This window comes from Ranitomeya imitator, chromosome 3 (genome assembly GCF_032444005.1).
Source record: "Ranitomeya imitator isolate aRanImi1 chromosome 3, aRanImi1.pri, whole genome shotgun sequence".
Taxonomy (NCBI): domain Eukaryota; kingdom Metazoa; phylum Chordata; class Amphibia; order Anura; family Dendrobatidae; genus Ranitomeya; species Ranitomeya imitator.
In genome coordinates this window covers 307,998,985-308,016,269 of record NC_091284.1, presented here as the reverse complement: position 1 = coordinate 308,016,269, position 17,285 = coordinate 307,998,985, and the positions used below count along the sequence as shown (strand labels likewise).

Genomic DNA, 17,285 nt, shown 5'->3' with positions numbered 1-17,285 from the left:
TATTCACTGCGCTGTCAGTGAATATTAATTTCTCTGTAATAGTGCGCCCAGCGTCACCTGCAGCTGCCGACTTCCAGCAGCCGCTGGGCGATCATGTGTCCCCACTACTTGAAATGAATATTCACCTCTCTCCACTCCCGTATAGCAAATTTGGTGCCTCGGCTTATACTCGGGTCGGCTCAGTATAGCAATCAGTCAAATGGCTTATTCTAATTGGGTATTTGCCAAATAACCACAAGCACCTGATCGGGTGCTATGGGAAACTACTCTTTTTCTTTGCATTAGTTTTGAGAAACCTTTATTGTGTTATTCACAGTGAAGTGGTTAGACGAGGATGTGGCACATATAGGAAGTCCCCTTTTGTTGTTTTATAAATGCTGTGCCATGTACCACACTCACATTCACACTCGGTGACTCTGCTCTTGCAAATTATGCTATTCATGCCCACAGGGGCATGATAGCAGACTATCATGATGATCAGTCTGAGGAAAGCAATGCCCCCATAACTAGTCACCCACTAGTTAGCATCTCACCACTGCAGTTATAAAATTCATTTTTAGAACATGGAAAAATCAATAATACAATAAAATGGGCTTGTTAAGAAGTCTATAATGGTAACAAAAATAAGTGACGTCGGTTTGGTGGATTAGGGGAAGATAGCAGTTTCCTTTTAAAGATAGAAGGAAGCAAAATAAGTTGAGGAAGTCTGTTACAAATATTCATCATGTTATAAAGGCTGATTAGTAATAAAAAAAAGATTAGTTACTCTTAAGTTTTGTTTTAAATCAGTTGGATAATCAATATACTGTAAGTACTAAAAAACTGTCTAGTTTTTTCTATATAACTGGTATTATTACATTGCTGAAGAAGGAACTGTTTACTTGGGACCCGCAACATCCATTATCTGCATTATTGCAACTGTACAAACACAACAAAGAGGTTGCACAGTACAGTTTCAACAAATTCAACACCATTTGCTAAATGGAACTTTACATCAATATGTTTTGAACTTGAGTTAACTCTTTACATCTGAGTGAGTGCCAAAGATTCTTGGTCGCCATTCACGGGTTTCATATTGTACACTACAACCTTTGTCTAGGTTCCCTTCTGGGAGCTGAGATATATCTTCCCATGTTGTCAGTTCATTTACATTCACAGAGCTTATTTTTTAAGTCTAGGGTCACATTGCGTTAGGGCAGTCCGTTTAGCGCATAGCGCTACGGACTGCGCAAACGCAATGTCCCAAAAGGGATCGTGTTAGCCGATCCTGCTAGCCTGCACTCAAATGACGGCACATCGCTAGAGCATGCCCAATGTGGGCGTGCGCTAGCGATGTGTTCGCCATTACAATCAATGGCGGCGTTAACGGACTACGTTACACCGCGTTATGCGGCGGTGTAACGTAGTCCGTTAAACGGGGTCACATAACGCAATGTGACCCTAGCCTAAGTGAGATGTACAGGTGGTTTTCCTTTGTTTTCGCTTGTTGAGTTCATTGGTTCTATACTTGGGTTTGGTTGTATCTCCTCATTTGAAGAGTTTGGGTTTGTACTGACTTCATTCATTTGTTCAGTTTTGATAGCCCCCCTAGAAAGCACACCAAGAGAAACCTGCGTCGGGGCTGTGGAACACACGGTCCATCATCCTTTCTCTCTCACATGGGTAAGCACTAGTTATTGATTGCACTATGAGCGGCACTTTATACCTATGATATGTTGGTCCAGACTTGTCATATACCACTTTCTTATATGGCATTTTGATACACTGCAATTCTTGGTTGTCACCTAATGCCATCGTTTGGAGGTATATGCGCTACCCTATTCATACTTTGTGCTGCTATTTTCTAATAAGAGGTTTGTTGATGATACGTGTTGCTAGGTCTTTTCCCCTTTATACCCATATGGGGGAAGAAACCTCCAGTGATGAAATCAAGAAGGAAAGTTATCTTTTTTTGTAAAAAAAAAAAGAAAAAAACTTTTATTCGGTACAGTAGTACATTAAAAAAGACATGGATCCTGGTCACCACAACCTGGGATGAAAAATGTTCTAGTTTTAATGTACTACTGTACAGAATAAAAGCTTTTTAATTTTGTTTTACAAAAAGATAACATTCCTTCTTGATTTCATCGCTGGAGGCTATTTCCCCCACCTATTTTTCTACTTTATCCGGCAAGGTGCTGCAACAGATGGTGAGCTGACGCTTTTCCACACTATTTTCCCTCTATTGTTTTCATTTTGTATTCTGTTCATGGATTACCGTTAGTGATGAGCGAATATACTCAATACTTCCCAAGCACGCTTGGGTGTCCTCCGAGTATTTGTAAGTACTCAGAGCCTGTTTCACTCTTCATCTGTGGCTCTGGATGGGCAGTGTGGAGGTTGGATCCGAAATGTCTGTCTGGACCTGGTCAACCTTTATCCTCGCTTGCCTACTCTGGCGCCATGGGGGTGACTCAGTATATGCTCCAGGTACAGCATGTTTTTAATGTGGTCTTGCATTTAGTTCATTTAGGAGGCCATTACGGCACAGCGAATATAAAAAACGTAGTGTAGGACTGCCCCAATATGAGATTGCCGTGAAGAGGCGGGGTGGCTCAAAGAATTGATCAATTGTTTGCTAAATGTCTCGTTTTGAAAATACAGTTAGAAATTAATATGTGCATTTGCACTTTATGTATTGCGTCTTAACCTTAGGCTGCGCTGGCTTCTCCCCTAATTTTGCTCTGTTATTGGTAAGTGGCTGACCACCACTGTTGCCGTGTGCCGCGCCTGGTTATGTGCGCCATTCTTTCTGTGTCTCAGTGATTGATAGGCTGCTGTCCACACACAGCAGCCCTGCCCTGCCTCAGGCTTTGTTTAATTATGCACCTGTGCCTCAGCCTGTTTCACTCTTCATCTGTGGCTCTGGATGGGCAGTGTGGAGGTTGGATCCGAAATGTCTGTCTGGACCTGGTCAACCTTTATCCTCGCTTGCCTACTCTGGCGCCATGGGGGTGACTCGGTATATGCTCCAGGTACAGCATGTTTTTAATGTGGTCTTGCATTTAGTTCATTTAGGAGGCCTTTATGGCACAGCGAATATAAAAAACGTAGTGTAGGACTGCCCCAATATGAGATTGCCGTGAAGAGGCGGGGTGGCTCAAAGAATTGATCAATTGTTTGCTAAATGTCTCATTTTGAAAATACAGTTAGAAATTAATATGTGCATTTGCACTTTATGTATTGCGTCTTAACCTTAGGCTGCGCTGGCTTCTCCCCTTTTTTTACTCAGAGATTTAGTTTTGAATGATTTACATCTGTTAGGCTACTTTCACACTAGCATCGGTACGGGCCCGTCGCAATGCGTCGGGCCGACGTACGTTGTGAAAAATGAACAATGGGGGCAGCGGATGCAGTTTTTCAACGCATCCGCTGCCCCATTGTAATGTCCGGGGAGGAGGGGGCGGAGTTCCGGCTGCGCATGCGCGGTCGGAAATGGTGGACAGGTCGCACAAAAAAGTTACATGTAACTTTTTTTGTGCCGACGGTCCACCCAAAACACAATGCATCCGTCGCACGACGGATGCGACGTGTGGCCATACGTCGCAATGCGTCGGCTAATGCAAGTCTATGGGACAAAATGACGCATTGCGACGTACGTCACACAACGCTAGTGTGAAAGTAGCCTTAGCCAGCTTGATTACATGTGGGGATTCCCTAGCAACCAGGCAACCCCCACATGTACTTATAATGGCTAAAAGATGTAAATCATTCAGATGCGGTGCTGAAAACTAAATCTCCGAGTACTTACAAATACTCGGAGGACACCCGAGCGTCCTCGGGAAATCTTGAGTACTGAGTATATTCACTCATCACAAGTTACCATATTTACACCATTACTTTGTATGTGAGTTATAAAAATATCTATATATGCTATTGATACTACTGTGTCTCATCTCACTTTGTTTTAGGGCTTATTGCTCTATTGTTTTTCTAGGACTCAATTATGTAGGGAGTTGCCCTGTCTTTGAATATTGTTTCCAGTTAGGAACTACATATGTATATGTGCATCCAGCACGTCAGCTTTTGTTAATTATTTGTTCAGAAGATCACTCAGTTTTCTTTTCAGTTTATGTCATCACATTGTCTTTCAGGACTTCAAAAAAAGTAACACTGATGCTAATAGTAACTGTTTGTTTAGGGGTTTGCCAATATATAGAAGTGCTTCTCACGAAAAAAGCAAATCTAAATATATCTGATTGGAAATATCCAACAAATCCCACCAATATTAGAGGAACATAGCTATAGTAGGAATTAAAACAAGGTAAAAATATAGACAACAACAAAAACAAATAGTGTCACCCCAAAAGAATAAACATATAATGGTACTAAATTATGTGGCCTGTATGATAAAACATCATTTATGACACAAGCACACAAGGGCGGGAGCTCGGGAACCTAGGTTTACGGATAGCCCCTCAGGGATTGACAGGGCATTGTCTCCCGACGTCGCTGATTTATGGATTTCTCCACTCCAGCGAACTGTGGGCTTTACCTACCTGGTTTACGACAATTGGTGAGATCGTTCTTGTTTTAAATATTTTGGTTATATATGTTATATTTTGGTTATGTATGATATCTACCTTATTTGCCTTACCCCCTCCCGCCTGTTTATAATCTGTTTTTGATACCTGCTAATACCTATATAAACAAGGTTACCTGGCTAAACATCTTTGCACCTATGTGTGCTTGTGTTAAAAAAAACTAGAGGTATCTTGATAGTGTGGGACAGCACACTTTGCATGTGTAACGGCTGTTCTTACTAACATTCTATTTTGGTATCACCCATAAATGATGTTTTATCATACAGGCCACATCATTTAGTACCATTATATGTTTATTCTTTTGGGGTGACACTATTTGTTTTTGTTGTTGTCTATATTTTTACCTTGTACACATTAAAGGTTATGTCAGAAGTGCTTCTCACTAAATTAGAATATCAAAAAATTAATTTCAGTTTTTCAATACAAAAAGTATATCTCATATATTATATAGAGTCATTACAAACAGTGATCTATTTCAAGTGTTTATTTCTGTTAATGTTGATGATTATGGCTTACAGCCAATGAAAACCCAAAAGTCATTATCTCAGTAAATTATAATACTTTATAACACCAGCTTGAAAAATTATTTTAAAATCCGAAATGTTGGCCTACTGAAATGTATGTTCAGTAAATGCTCTCAATACTTGGTAGGGGCTCATTGTGCATCAATTACAGCATCAATGTGGTGTAGCATGGAGGCGATCAGCTTGTGGCACTGCTGAGGTGTTATGGAAGCCCAGGTTGCTTTGGTAGCAGCCTTCATCTTCTCTGCACTGTTGGATCTGGTGACTCTCATCTTCCTCTTAACAATAAGTCATAGATTGTCTATGGGGTTAAGGTCAGGCGAGTTTACTGGCCAATCAAGCACAGTGATACTGTTGCTTTAAACCAGGTATTGGTACTTTTAGCACTGTGGACAGGTATATAACACATATAGATATGAAACAACAACCAATGATTTAAGATTGAAATATAAATTTTATTATAAACACAATAATAACAGATTAAAATTCAGGAAAGGACCACCAGGTGGCAGTAGAATGCAGGTTATCATACAAGGGCATGTCAATAAATTTTGAATAATTAATTTCGAAGAAAATCAGATAATGTAACGAGCATGGAAATCTCACTATAAATGATCAAAGATTGAGGTAATTTTGCTTATATTGCACTGTTCACATTACATAGTATATTCCATATGGAAAAGTAAGGGATAAAGTGAATGTCGTGCATGTAACAGAGTTGATATCACAAAAAAATACTCAAAAAATAAATGCAGTGACAAAAAAGTTAAATTTACCCAAAATCTAAATAAATAAATAAATAAATAATAATAAACTACCTCTAAAGTGCACCAAATAAGTCACATTGCACTGCGTGTTAATAATACAATATAAAGTGCATATGTCAGGAAAGTATCCATTTAAAGTGAACGCTGTGCATGAGTAAGCTATATAAATAATATACCCCCAAAATAGATATAATAAAGTGCCGTGCACAGTAAATAAAGGAGGGAAACAAGGATATAAATAAAATCAAATAGTTACCAAGTGCACCAAAATATAATCATGTGAAATGTTTCCATGGTCAGACATACCCTGATGATAAGCCCACATGGCCCAACATGTGTTTCGCTTCAGCTTTGACGAGGGAGACTCGTTGTATTTATACAGATACACGACCAAACATATAGTTGCTCATTTGGTTGATTCACTGTGAACAGGTGCCATGTCCTGCTGGAGAATAAAACTTCCTGCCCCAAGAAGCTTCTCGGCAGAGGGAAGCATGAAGTGCTCTAAAATTTCCTGGTAGACGGCTGCGTTGACTTTGGTCTTGACAAAACACAGTGGACCCATAGCAGCAGATGACACGGCTCCCCAAACCATCACTGATTGTGGGAACTTCACACTAGACTTCAAGCAGCTTGGATTGTGTGCCTCTCCACTCTTCCACCAGACTCTGGGACCTTGATTTCCAAATGAAATGCAAAATTTACTTTAATCTGAAAACAACACATTGGACCACTGAGCAACCGTCCAGTTCTTTTTCTTCTTGGCCCAGGTAAAATGCTTCTGGCGTTGTTTATTGGACATGAGTGACTTGACACAAGGAATGTAACACTTGTAGCCCATGTCCTGGATACGTGTGTGTGTGTGTGTGTGTGTGGTGGCTCTTGAAGCAATGACTCCAGCAGCACTTCACTCTTTGCGAATCTCCCCTAAATTTTTGAATTGCCTTTTCTTCACAATCCTTTCAACACTGCAGTTATCCCGGTTTCTTCTTTTACTTCCACTCAACTTTCCATTAATATGCTTGGATACAGCACTCTGTGAACAGCAAGCTCCTTTAGCAATGACCTTTTGTGGCTTACCCTCCTTGTAGATGTCTATGACTGCCTTCTGGATATCTGTCAAGTCAGCAGTCTTCCCCATGATTGTGGAGCCTACTGAAACAGACTAGGGGACCTTTTAAATGCTTAGGAAGCCTTTACAGATGTTTTCTGTTAATTATTATAAGTTACTGAGATAATGACTTTTGGGTTTTCATTGGCTGTAGGCCATAATCATCAACATTAACAGAAATAGACACTTGAAATAGCTCTTTTTGTAATGACTCTATATAATAAATGAGATTCACTTTCTGTATTGAAGAACTGAAATAAATTAACTTTTTGATGATATTCTAATTTAGTGAGCAGCACTTGTACCTTTTGCCTCCTGGGGTAGGCAATTTAATTGGACCACACATCACTGTGTTAACGTGGAACCCCAGAGTCCGGTTGCCACGGTGGCATTGCCTCCCTCTAAGCGGTGAAGTCATGCCTAGAAGCAAGAAGGAAGGTGCCTATGCCAGGTAACAGTATACATGTCAATTCCTGCTCCAGGTCAGAAAAGGGAGTTTCCTTATAAATTCTGGCCAGCAGGTGGCGTTAGCTAGTCAGAAAGAAGTCAGCTGAGAGTAAACAGGGGAGTTGTCATGGAAACGAGAGCCAGCTGGAGCTTGTGACAGGATAGTGAGATAGGAGAGTTAGCAGTTGGTCTGTGGAGAGGGAAAGGACAGGAGCAGAGAAAAGAGCTCAGGGGAATAAAAACTGCGTATAGCTGACCCCAAAGCGGAGCGCTGATAAACAGGGATGCCACAGTCGAATCTGGAGGGCAGGGGACTGTAAGTTCCCTGGCCACACAGAACACCAAAAGGCACGGTAGCAGACCAAGAGCCCGGGGCTGACAGTGAAATGGACAGTGCCCGTGAAATAGGCTCACTCTGTCTGCCATACAGGTTAGAAATCATCACTCAGGAGAGGGCGCAGCTTAGCTACAAGCAGCAGGGACCCTAAAAGAGAACGCAGAAGGAAAGTCCCCAACCCCACCTGGCAGGTTGGATACCCTGAAAGCCTGCAGGCAAGCCGGACTTAATCCATCATCTGTAATTGGTACCCCAGATTGCATCTACTTTCAAGTAAAAGGTAAAGAAAAATGCACCTCTCTGTGTCCTTCACTTGTTATCTGCACCTCAACGTTCACCACCATCTGAACAATCATGGGGAGCTGAACCATCTTGGAAATGGATCATGGCCCCGGGACCTATCCCTAGAACTGTCTGGTCCGATTCTTCTTCTTCTTCTTCTCTTTTCGGTTTCTGCTGTAAAGTGTTCAAAGCTTTTTTTTCCCCTACTGTTTTATGGCCTTGTGCAGCATTGGTTGTTTACCCCGCATAGTAATGCCTACTCTGACCTTATGGTAATTAGCTAATTGCTGATTGTGGCCATTTGGTGCCTGCTGGTAGCAGTCATTTCATTTCATATATATTTAGTCTGGTTGGGATAGCAAGCGCGTGGGAGGTCCCGCATGCAACAGATATTAAGTCTAACAGGATCAAGTACTTGGCAGTTAGACAATGGCAATTGGACAGGGCAGGAGACAGGTAAGGTGCATAAGTTTTCCAAACAATCATTCTTCTTGGTCAGTCATACTACATTATGCATTTATCATATCAATCTGCTTTTTATTTGTTTTTATTTCTGCTTTCTCACAACTCGCCTGCCCTTTAACACATTCTGTGTACTCTCTCCATATCCACCCCTCCCTTCTCCCATCTCCCATGTATAATGCTGAGGCTCTACTGACATTTCTTACCCACTCCAAACCATCAAATACCTCCATGCAGCTCTCAAAACGTTCATACAAATCATCCCTCCACCTGCTCTTTCTGTTTTTTCTCCTTTTACTAGTTACAGGCGACATCTCCCCCAACCCTGGGCCTCCTTCCACCAGCATACATTACTCTTCTTCAGCTCCATATAGAAACCCTGCTAATCTAACTAACATTCAGTGCATGCCTTCTCCTATCACTTTCCACTGTACTCTCTGGAATGCACGGTCTGTGTGTAACAAACTAACTTACATTCATTATTTCTTCCTCTCTAATTCCCTTAACCTTTTGGCTATTACAGAAACCTGGATCCAGCATTCAGACACCACCGCCGCTGCCACTCTCTCGTTTGGTGGGCTGAAATTTTCACATACCGCCAGACCTGAGAACAGAAAGGGTGGAGGTGTTGGTTTGCTCCTTTCATCGAAGTAAATGCCGTCAGACTCTTTAAGCCCTTCTCCTTGCGAGTGGCTGTTGTTTATCGTCTTCCAGGCTCCTCCTACCAGTTTCTAGACCACTTTGCCACCTAGCTTACTCACTTTCTATCCTGTGACATCCCCGCCCTCATCATGGGAGACTAACATTCCCATCAATGATCCCCTCTCCCAATCTGCCTCTCATCTTCTTTCTCTAACTTCTTTATTCGGCCTCTCACAGTTTACTAATTCTCCTACGCATGAGGATGGGAATACTCTGGACCTGGTTTTCTCCCGTCCCACTCTCTGCACGACTTTACTAACTCCCCTCTCCCACTCTCGGACCACAACCTTCTTTCTTTCTCTGTCAAGGATTGTCTCCCCACCCGGGATACCCCCACTTACCACACTTATCGGAATACACGTACCATTAATACCCAGCAGCTTATGAACAATCTCCACGCATCTTTATCCCCCATCTCCTCCCTCTTCTGTCCAGACTTAGCATTGTCACACTTCAATAATACACTGAAGAATGCCCTAGATGAAGGAGCACCTTCTACACGCAGAAAGACCCCACATGGACAACGGCAGCCCTGGCACACTATGCAAGCACGCTCTCTTCAGCGTTGCTCAGCGGTAAGGATCTGGCCACTTATTTCCTAGAAAAAAATCAACCACATCCATTAGGATATCTCAGCCCAATCTCCTCTGTGCCTGGATCCCCTTCCCTGTCGCACCTCAAGCTCACTAGACATCTTTGAGCCTGTTTCATAAGAAGTTTCCAAGCTCCTCGCTTCTGCTCGGCCTACAACCTGCAACAGTGACCCCATTCCTTCACATCTCCTGCAGTCTCTCTCACCAGTGGCCACCACTCACCTGACTAAAATATTTAACCTCTCTCTTTCTTCAGGTATCTTTCACTCCTCATTTAAACATGCAATGATAACACCTTTACTTAAAAAGCCATCCCTGGACCAGAACTGCACTGCTAACTACAGACCTGTCTCTAACCTTTCCTTCATCTCTAAACTCCTGAAACGCCTGGTCCACTCCCGTCTAATCTGCTATCTCTCGGATAACTCTCTTCTCGACCCCTTACAATCTGGTTTCCGCTCTTTACACTCCACTGAAACTGCCCTCACTAAAGTCTCTAATGATCTAATAACAGCTAAATCCAAAGTCATTGCTCCCTGCTGATTCTCCTGGATTTCTCCGCAGCATTCGACACTGTGGATCACCAGCTCCTTCTCACTATGCTCCGCTCTATAGGCCTCAAGGACACAGCCCTCTCGTGGTTCTCCTCCTACCTCTCTGACCGCTCCTTCACTGTATCTTTTGCCGGCTCCGCTTCCTCTCCTCGTCCCCTTACTATTGGGGTTCCGCAGGGCTCAGTCCTAGGCCCCTTCCTTTTCTCTCTATACACTGCTTCTATTGGACAAACAATCAGCAGATTTGGGTCCCAGTACCATCTCTATGCTGACGACACCCAATTATACAATTCTTCCCTGACATCACCCCTACGCTAATTCAAAATACCAAGGATTGTCTGTCTGCTGTATCTAACATCATGTCCTCCCGCTATCTGAAACTAAATCTCTCCAAAACAAAACTACTTGTGTTTTTCCCTTCTACTAACCTCACTCTACCCAACATCTAAATTACCTTGGAGGGTTCAACCATAACTCCCAAGAAGCATGCCCGCTGTCTTGGGGTCATATTCGACACTGAACTTTCCTTTACTCCCTATATCCGATCACTCACTCGCTCCTGTCACCTGCATCTTAAAATCATCTCCAGAATCCAACCTTTTCTCACCTTTGAAACTGCGAAGACTCTTACTGTCGCTCTTATTAATTCTCGTTTGGACTACTGCAACTCTCTTCTGATCGGTCTCCCTCTTTCCAAACTTTCTCCTCTCCAATCCATCTTGAATGCAGCAGCCAGGGTCATATTTCGGTCAAGCCGCTTCACTGATGCCTCCATCTTGTGCCAGTCATTACACTGGCTACCCATTCGCTACAGGGTCCAGTATAAACTCATCTCTCTCACCCACAAAGCTCTCCACAGTTCTGCACTGCCTTATATCTCCTCTCTCATCTCCGTCTATCGCCCTACGCGTGCCCTTCGTTCTACAAATGACCTAAGACTAACATCCCCCATAATCCGTACCTCACACCTCCATCTCCAAGACTTCTCTCGTGCTGCAACAGCTCTGTGGAATGCACTTCCCCAGATGATCAGACTGATACCTAGCCCCGACCTATTCAAGCGCGCTTTAAAAACCCATCTCTTCAAACTAGCCTACCACATCAACTACTCAGTAAACTAACTATGCCCTGTTCCTCCTTCCAAATATTACTCTGAATCTGCACTCTACTATTCATCTGTCTCCACACCCTCCATACACATGATAACTGCACTTGATACTTGACTATTGCACTTGAACACACACTGATGACCGGATCATGCAGCTTTATATGAAAATCCCTATTTATTATAATTGCCAGACCTGAAATAACAAGCACTTTTCACCTATTGCGTCCCCCCCCCATTGCCTTGTAGATTGTAAGCTTGCGAGCAGGGACCTCACTCCTAATGTCACTGTTTAAATTGTCTTAACTTGTACTGAATTTATTGTCTGTACATGTCCCCGCTTAATTGTAAAGTGCTGCGGAATATGTTGGCGCTATATAAATAAAAATTATTATTATTATTACCCCGCGGCCCTGGCGGGTGCATAATTAGGACAAGCAGTTTTGAAGTTGTAGTCTAACTTTCTTTAGGAAGAAGTGCCCCTGAAGCCTTGAATTTAATGCAGCATTTACAAAATTTAGACAAGTGAACACTATAACATCATTTGTCTGTTCCATTTTTACACCATGTTCCAAATTATTATGCAAATGATGATTTTGCTCCTGAAGGCACATTTCTGCTTTTTATACTATGGAAGAAAGTTGTTAGTCAGAAACTCTGTATACTTTGCAGAGGTCATTTTCACACCTTCGGGAACCTTAAATGGCCCTACCAGCTGTTTCCCCATGATTTCGGCCCAAAACATAACTGCTCCACTTCCTTGCTGACGTCGCAGCCTTGTTGGGACATGGTGGCCATCCACCAACCATCCATCTGGACCATCCAGTGTTGCTCGACACTCATCAGTAAACAAGACTGTATGAAAATTAGTCTTCATGTCTGGGCCCACTGCAACCGTTTCTGCTTGTGAACACTGTTTAGGGGTGGCCGAATAATAGGTTTAAGAACCACAGCAAGCATTTGAAGGATCCTACACCTTGAGGTTCGAGGGACTCCAGAGGCATCAGCAGCTTCAAATAACTGTTTGCTGCTTTGTAGTAGTAATTTGGCAGCTGCTCTCTTAATCCAATGAATTTGTCTGGCAGAAACCTTCCTCATTTTGCCTTTATCTGCATGAAGTCTGTGCTTTGTTTCAGTCACAAATCTCTTCACAGTATGATGATCACTCTTAAGTTTTCGTGCAATATCTAATGTTTTCATACCTTGTCCAAGGCAATTCACCATTTAACGCTTTTCAGCAGCAGAGAGATCCTTTTTATTTTCCATATTGCTTGAAACCTGTGGCCATCTTAATAATGTGGAACATCATTTTTAAGTAGTTTTCCTTTAATTAGAATCACCTGGAAAACTAATTATCACATGTGTTTAAGATTGATTTAAGTGATCTATTGAGCCCTGAGACACAATACCATCCATGAGTTTATTTGAAAAACAAAACAATTAAATCTTTATGACACTTAAATCCAATTTGCATAATAATTTGGAACATGGTGTACAGTTCCTTAAATGGAACCTGCCATGTTCTTTTTAGCATGTAAATGTGCATCATTAACACGTTTTTCATTAAAACCGGCGGTCTAATTATGTGCAAAAAGCACTTTATATAGTAACTGCCCATTTAGTCATAGGGATGTGCTTCAAGTCATTCAGTCACAGTTGTTGCCGCCCACACAATTTGAATGATATTCCAGGGTTGCATTGATGCCACTCAAATCCGCTTTGAAAAATCGCGCACTTGTGCAGTGTTTATCATAGATCCGCACATGCGCTGTGACGAGAGGGTCCCCGCACGTGTGCACTCATGCAGTGTGTAGTATCCGACTTCACTGATGTGACTTATCACCGCGCATGTGCGGCTACCCAATCAACACATGGCATCACGATATACACTGTGCAAGCATCGGATTTTTCAAAGCGGATTTGAGAGATGTTGACGATTTTAGGGCTCGGTCCCACCATGTCAGGGTTTGTCTCGGTATTTCTCACTTCTCTCATGTCTTTATTGCTCTGTAGCTCCTCCTCCTCGAGGGGGGCAGTACCAGATCTCTCTATACTGAAAAATATTAAATGATAACATTCACACTTCTTCTGTGATTGGTTCTCACTGGGATTCAAACTCCATGTTCATGTTCTCATGCAGTAGCTTTAGCTAAGAGCCATAGCCCATAATGTTAAACATAGAAGAATTTGGTAATCTTAAGATGTACTGCAGGCAGTGAACACTGAAGCGGATTATACATGTACATTGTATATGTACTTTGTATACAGCAGTGTACTTTGTACTTGTATACTGAGTTGAAGAAAAAGTCATATTTTTTTGTTACTATAAAACTACTAAAAATAATAACAAGGAATTACAAAACTGTAATTTTCTCTTTTTTTTGTGTGTTTTCCAGGTCTCAAACCCACAACCTTCAACATTACAGACAGGAACTAAAGTTGCTGAGCAACAGGCTCTGGTGATGTTTCTGGGAGAATTTTGTATACTTGATCTGTATCACATACTCTGACTCCACAGACAGATTGCATAGAGATACATCTGTGTATATCAGTGTACTTTTATGTCTCTGTATTCTAGATGGAGAATGAAATAGATTTTTTTTCTTCATACAAAATTACTAGAAAATAATGAAAAACAATTACAATGTCAGTTTTAATTTGCTTTTTTAAAAAATAATAAGCATCACAAATCAGCAAATAACATGCAAGGCTGGAGATTGCATGCAATCACATCCACTTTCCTTTTACTTTTCTGCTTTTTTTTTTTAACAGAAATTTAGCTGTGCTTAACTGTCCAAGCAAAGTGAATGTGATTTCATGAAACCTGCGCCCCCTGTGCGTCCAAGCATGCTGCTGAACAGTGCGGTTTTGGTGCTTTTTTTCTCTGGAAACTTCTAAGTGGAGCATAAAAAGTGCATGTTAAAAACTGCAGTTACTTCTTTAAGTCCAGAATCAAAGCTTTTCTGTACTATACAAAACCTAAAAATATGGCTTCACATCTGCACTAAAAACTTTGATGCAGCAATCTTGTAATGTATGATTACAATTTTTGCACATGGGTCTGAAATAGTAGCTTTGGCCTTTTGTTTAGTTCCTTTTTAAAATTGCTCCTTTTGTTCTCCTTTCCATAAGTTGTATCTGAAACATGCTCGTTTCTTTCTTGCGTGACCTTGTATGTGTGGCCAAGATTAATTACACTGTCACTTTCTATGGAGTCCTCCACAGTTTCTTTTTTGAAACTCATCTGACAGACCGAGCTTTATTACTGATGCTAGTCTCAGGTTTGGCTCATGCCTTACTTTTAGTGCGTTAATCAGTGCACTGTACATGTCAGGTAAACTGCATGCAATGTGGCTGTAACATGACTGTCTTTTTTGTCCTCACCACCCACAGATGTTAGTTGCGTGATCACTTACAGTATTGCTCCTGCATATCTTTCTCTTCACCAAATCTTTTATTTTCCTTATCTAGAATATCTTGCAGCTTTTGCAGTACATTCACCATGCCTTTAGCATTGTCCTCATGTCTTACATGGACCAGTTAGTCATCCTTCACTAATAAGCCAACAGTGGCTCTTCCCTGTCGGTTTTTCTTGTTCCGTTCCTAATTAATGTATGGTCTCGCTGTAGTAATAACCTCTCACAAGTCATCTTTGGATCATAAGCTTTCTACTTTAAGTTTTCATATCTGTTAACGGTTATTATTCAGTTTGTCCACTGTAAATTTAGGCTCTGAGCTGCAGGCCATTTTCCTTCACTTCTTCGTATGCATCTACTAAGATTCTTACATGCATTCAGGAGGCTAGAACCTCTGGAAGATTCCTTCAGTCTGTTCATCAAGCTGTGCTGTACTTTGCTCTTTCTGTTTCACTCTGCAGCTAAGCCCATAACCTTTTGCAAAATGTCAGATTTCAGCTGAATCATCAGCACTCAGACATTGGGAGAATGAACTGTTTTACTTCGGACACACAGCAACCATTATGTGCATCATTACAACATGGAAGATTACAGAGGATACTGACAAAAAAACAACAACAAAGAGGTCACGCAGTACAGTATGAAAAAACCGCTAACAAAAATACGCCATATGCTGTCTACTCGACACAATCCTTGCACATCATAACCCTGCAGCTGGTGCAAACTTCAATAAAAACACAGTCTATGTAGATTAATTTGTTAGTCTGTTATACGTAGTGGTAGAAACTATAAAAGAGTGATGACGAGACTAAGGCTGCCGTCACACTAGCAGTATTTGGTCAGTATTTTACATCAGTATTTGTAGCCAAAACCAGAAGTGGAACAATTAGAGGAAAAGTATAATAGGAACATATGCACCACTTCTGTATTTATCACCCACTCATGGTTTTGGCTACAAATACTGAGGTAAAATACTGACCAAATACTGCTAGTGTGACAGCAACCTAACACTGTAGAAAAACTCAGTTACAAGAAATGGTGTGTTATTATTGCTGGGACATTTTGCACCATTAAATGTTTTATTGATGTTTTCTTCATGTTGACATTTTGTGTGTTAATACCTTTCACTAGTTGCACTTATGGCATATTTCCTAGGTCGAGCAATCAAAGTTTTAGCCATGAGGGAAGCAGTAACACACTCTGTGTCTTATGAGGGAGTAACAAGGTGATTGGTGCCGAGTGTGGCCCGTGAAGACCTAAGAGTTGAGTTAGGTCTCTGACGCTACGCTAAGGCTTGAGGGACCACACGTGAGTGGGCCTGTGAGACATAGCAGAGCCACGTGCGAGGGGGTAGAGAATTGTCTGTGTGAATGATGCAAAGACGTTTGCAGAAGTATGATCCCGCTATAGTAGCAAGAATGGTGAGGCCCAAGAAGACATTAATAAACCTATGAGGTATTGAGTCAGAAAGGCAATGCCTGAAAAGTGAAATGGAGAACAGGAGAGATAAATTTTTGTTCTTTCTGCTGAACTGTGTACAGATTTTGTAATCTTTAAATGTTACATTACTAAAAAGACCATGAAATGTTCCCCTTATCATGCCACGACTTTCTTCGATGGGGCTGCCGCCTGTGCCAGATTTTCATTGAGTGCACTTCAAACCTGACGCACCTCTAACAAGCTAACAAGGGAATCCATTTTTAAAAAGAAAGATATGCAGCCCAAAACGTCTTATTTACATGACACTGTCACGGATGTGTCAGAAGCAGAAGACAGTTGCACTGGATCTGTTTGCAGAAGGTCTCAGTAGTTTGCTTTGCAGATGAGTGGCCACCTCCCTAGGTGCCGATTGCCACACCTGGACCTGAGTGTTGATATACTTCATGCTTGCTGTTGGCAAGTGCGGGTGATATTTTCTATTTGCACTTCACTGTTGAGGTTTGGAGCTGCAGCAGTCTGCTAGCATCCTCTCCGGTGTTTGGAGGACGTCCATGTTTCTCTCTGAGTCTACTCAAGCTAAGTGTCTCCCTTGTTTCGTTTATCATATCTGTCTCTAGCGGTAGTCAAGATTGACTAGTGCTCATCCTGTCGTTCCCGATGCAGGGCTTATCGCCAGGGTCAGCCAGGGATTAGGTATCCTGTTCGGCGATAGGTGTGGAATCTATATAGGGATGATAGGGCAGAAAGGGTCCCATTAGATGTCTAGGGGTCTCCGCTCCCCCCTTCTCTAGTGTTTGGTTCCCTTTCCCTTATCCCTTCATGTTGCACTTAGCCTTTCCTACATGTTGCGTGACAGACACATATCTTTTTACACGCAGTGGAGCAGGTGGCATTCAGGACATGTCTGATATTCTGCTGATGAATTAATACTGCTGAGACACTGCTTCTTGTGCCACTCCTGT

At 41.9% G+C, this 17,285-nt stretch overlaps 1 protein-coding gene across 1 annotated transcript in view; it reads right to left on the bottom strand.

The window, feature by feature from the left end:
- The window catches only part of ITPR3 (inositol 1,4,5-trisphosphate receptor type 3), a 544,758-nt gene that overhangs the window by 170,131 nt on the left and 357,342 nt on the right, over positions 1 to 17,285 (bottom strand). The window lies entirely within an intron of this gene.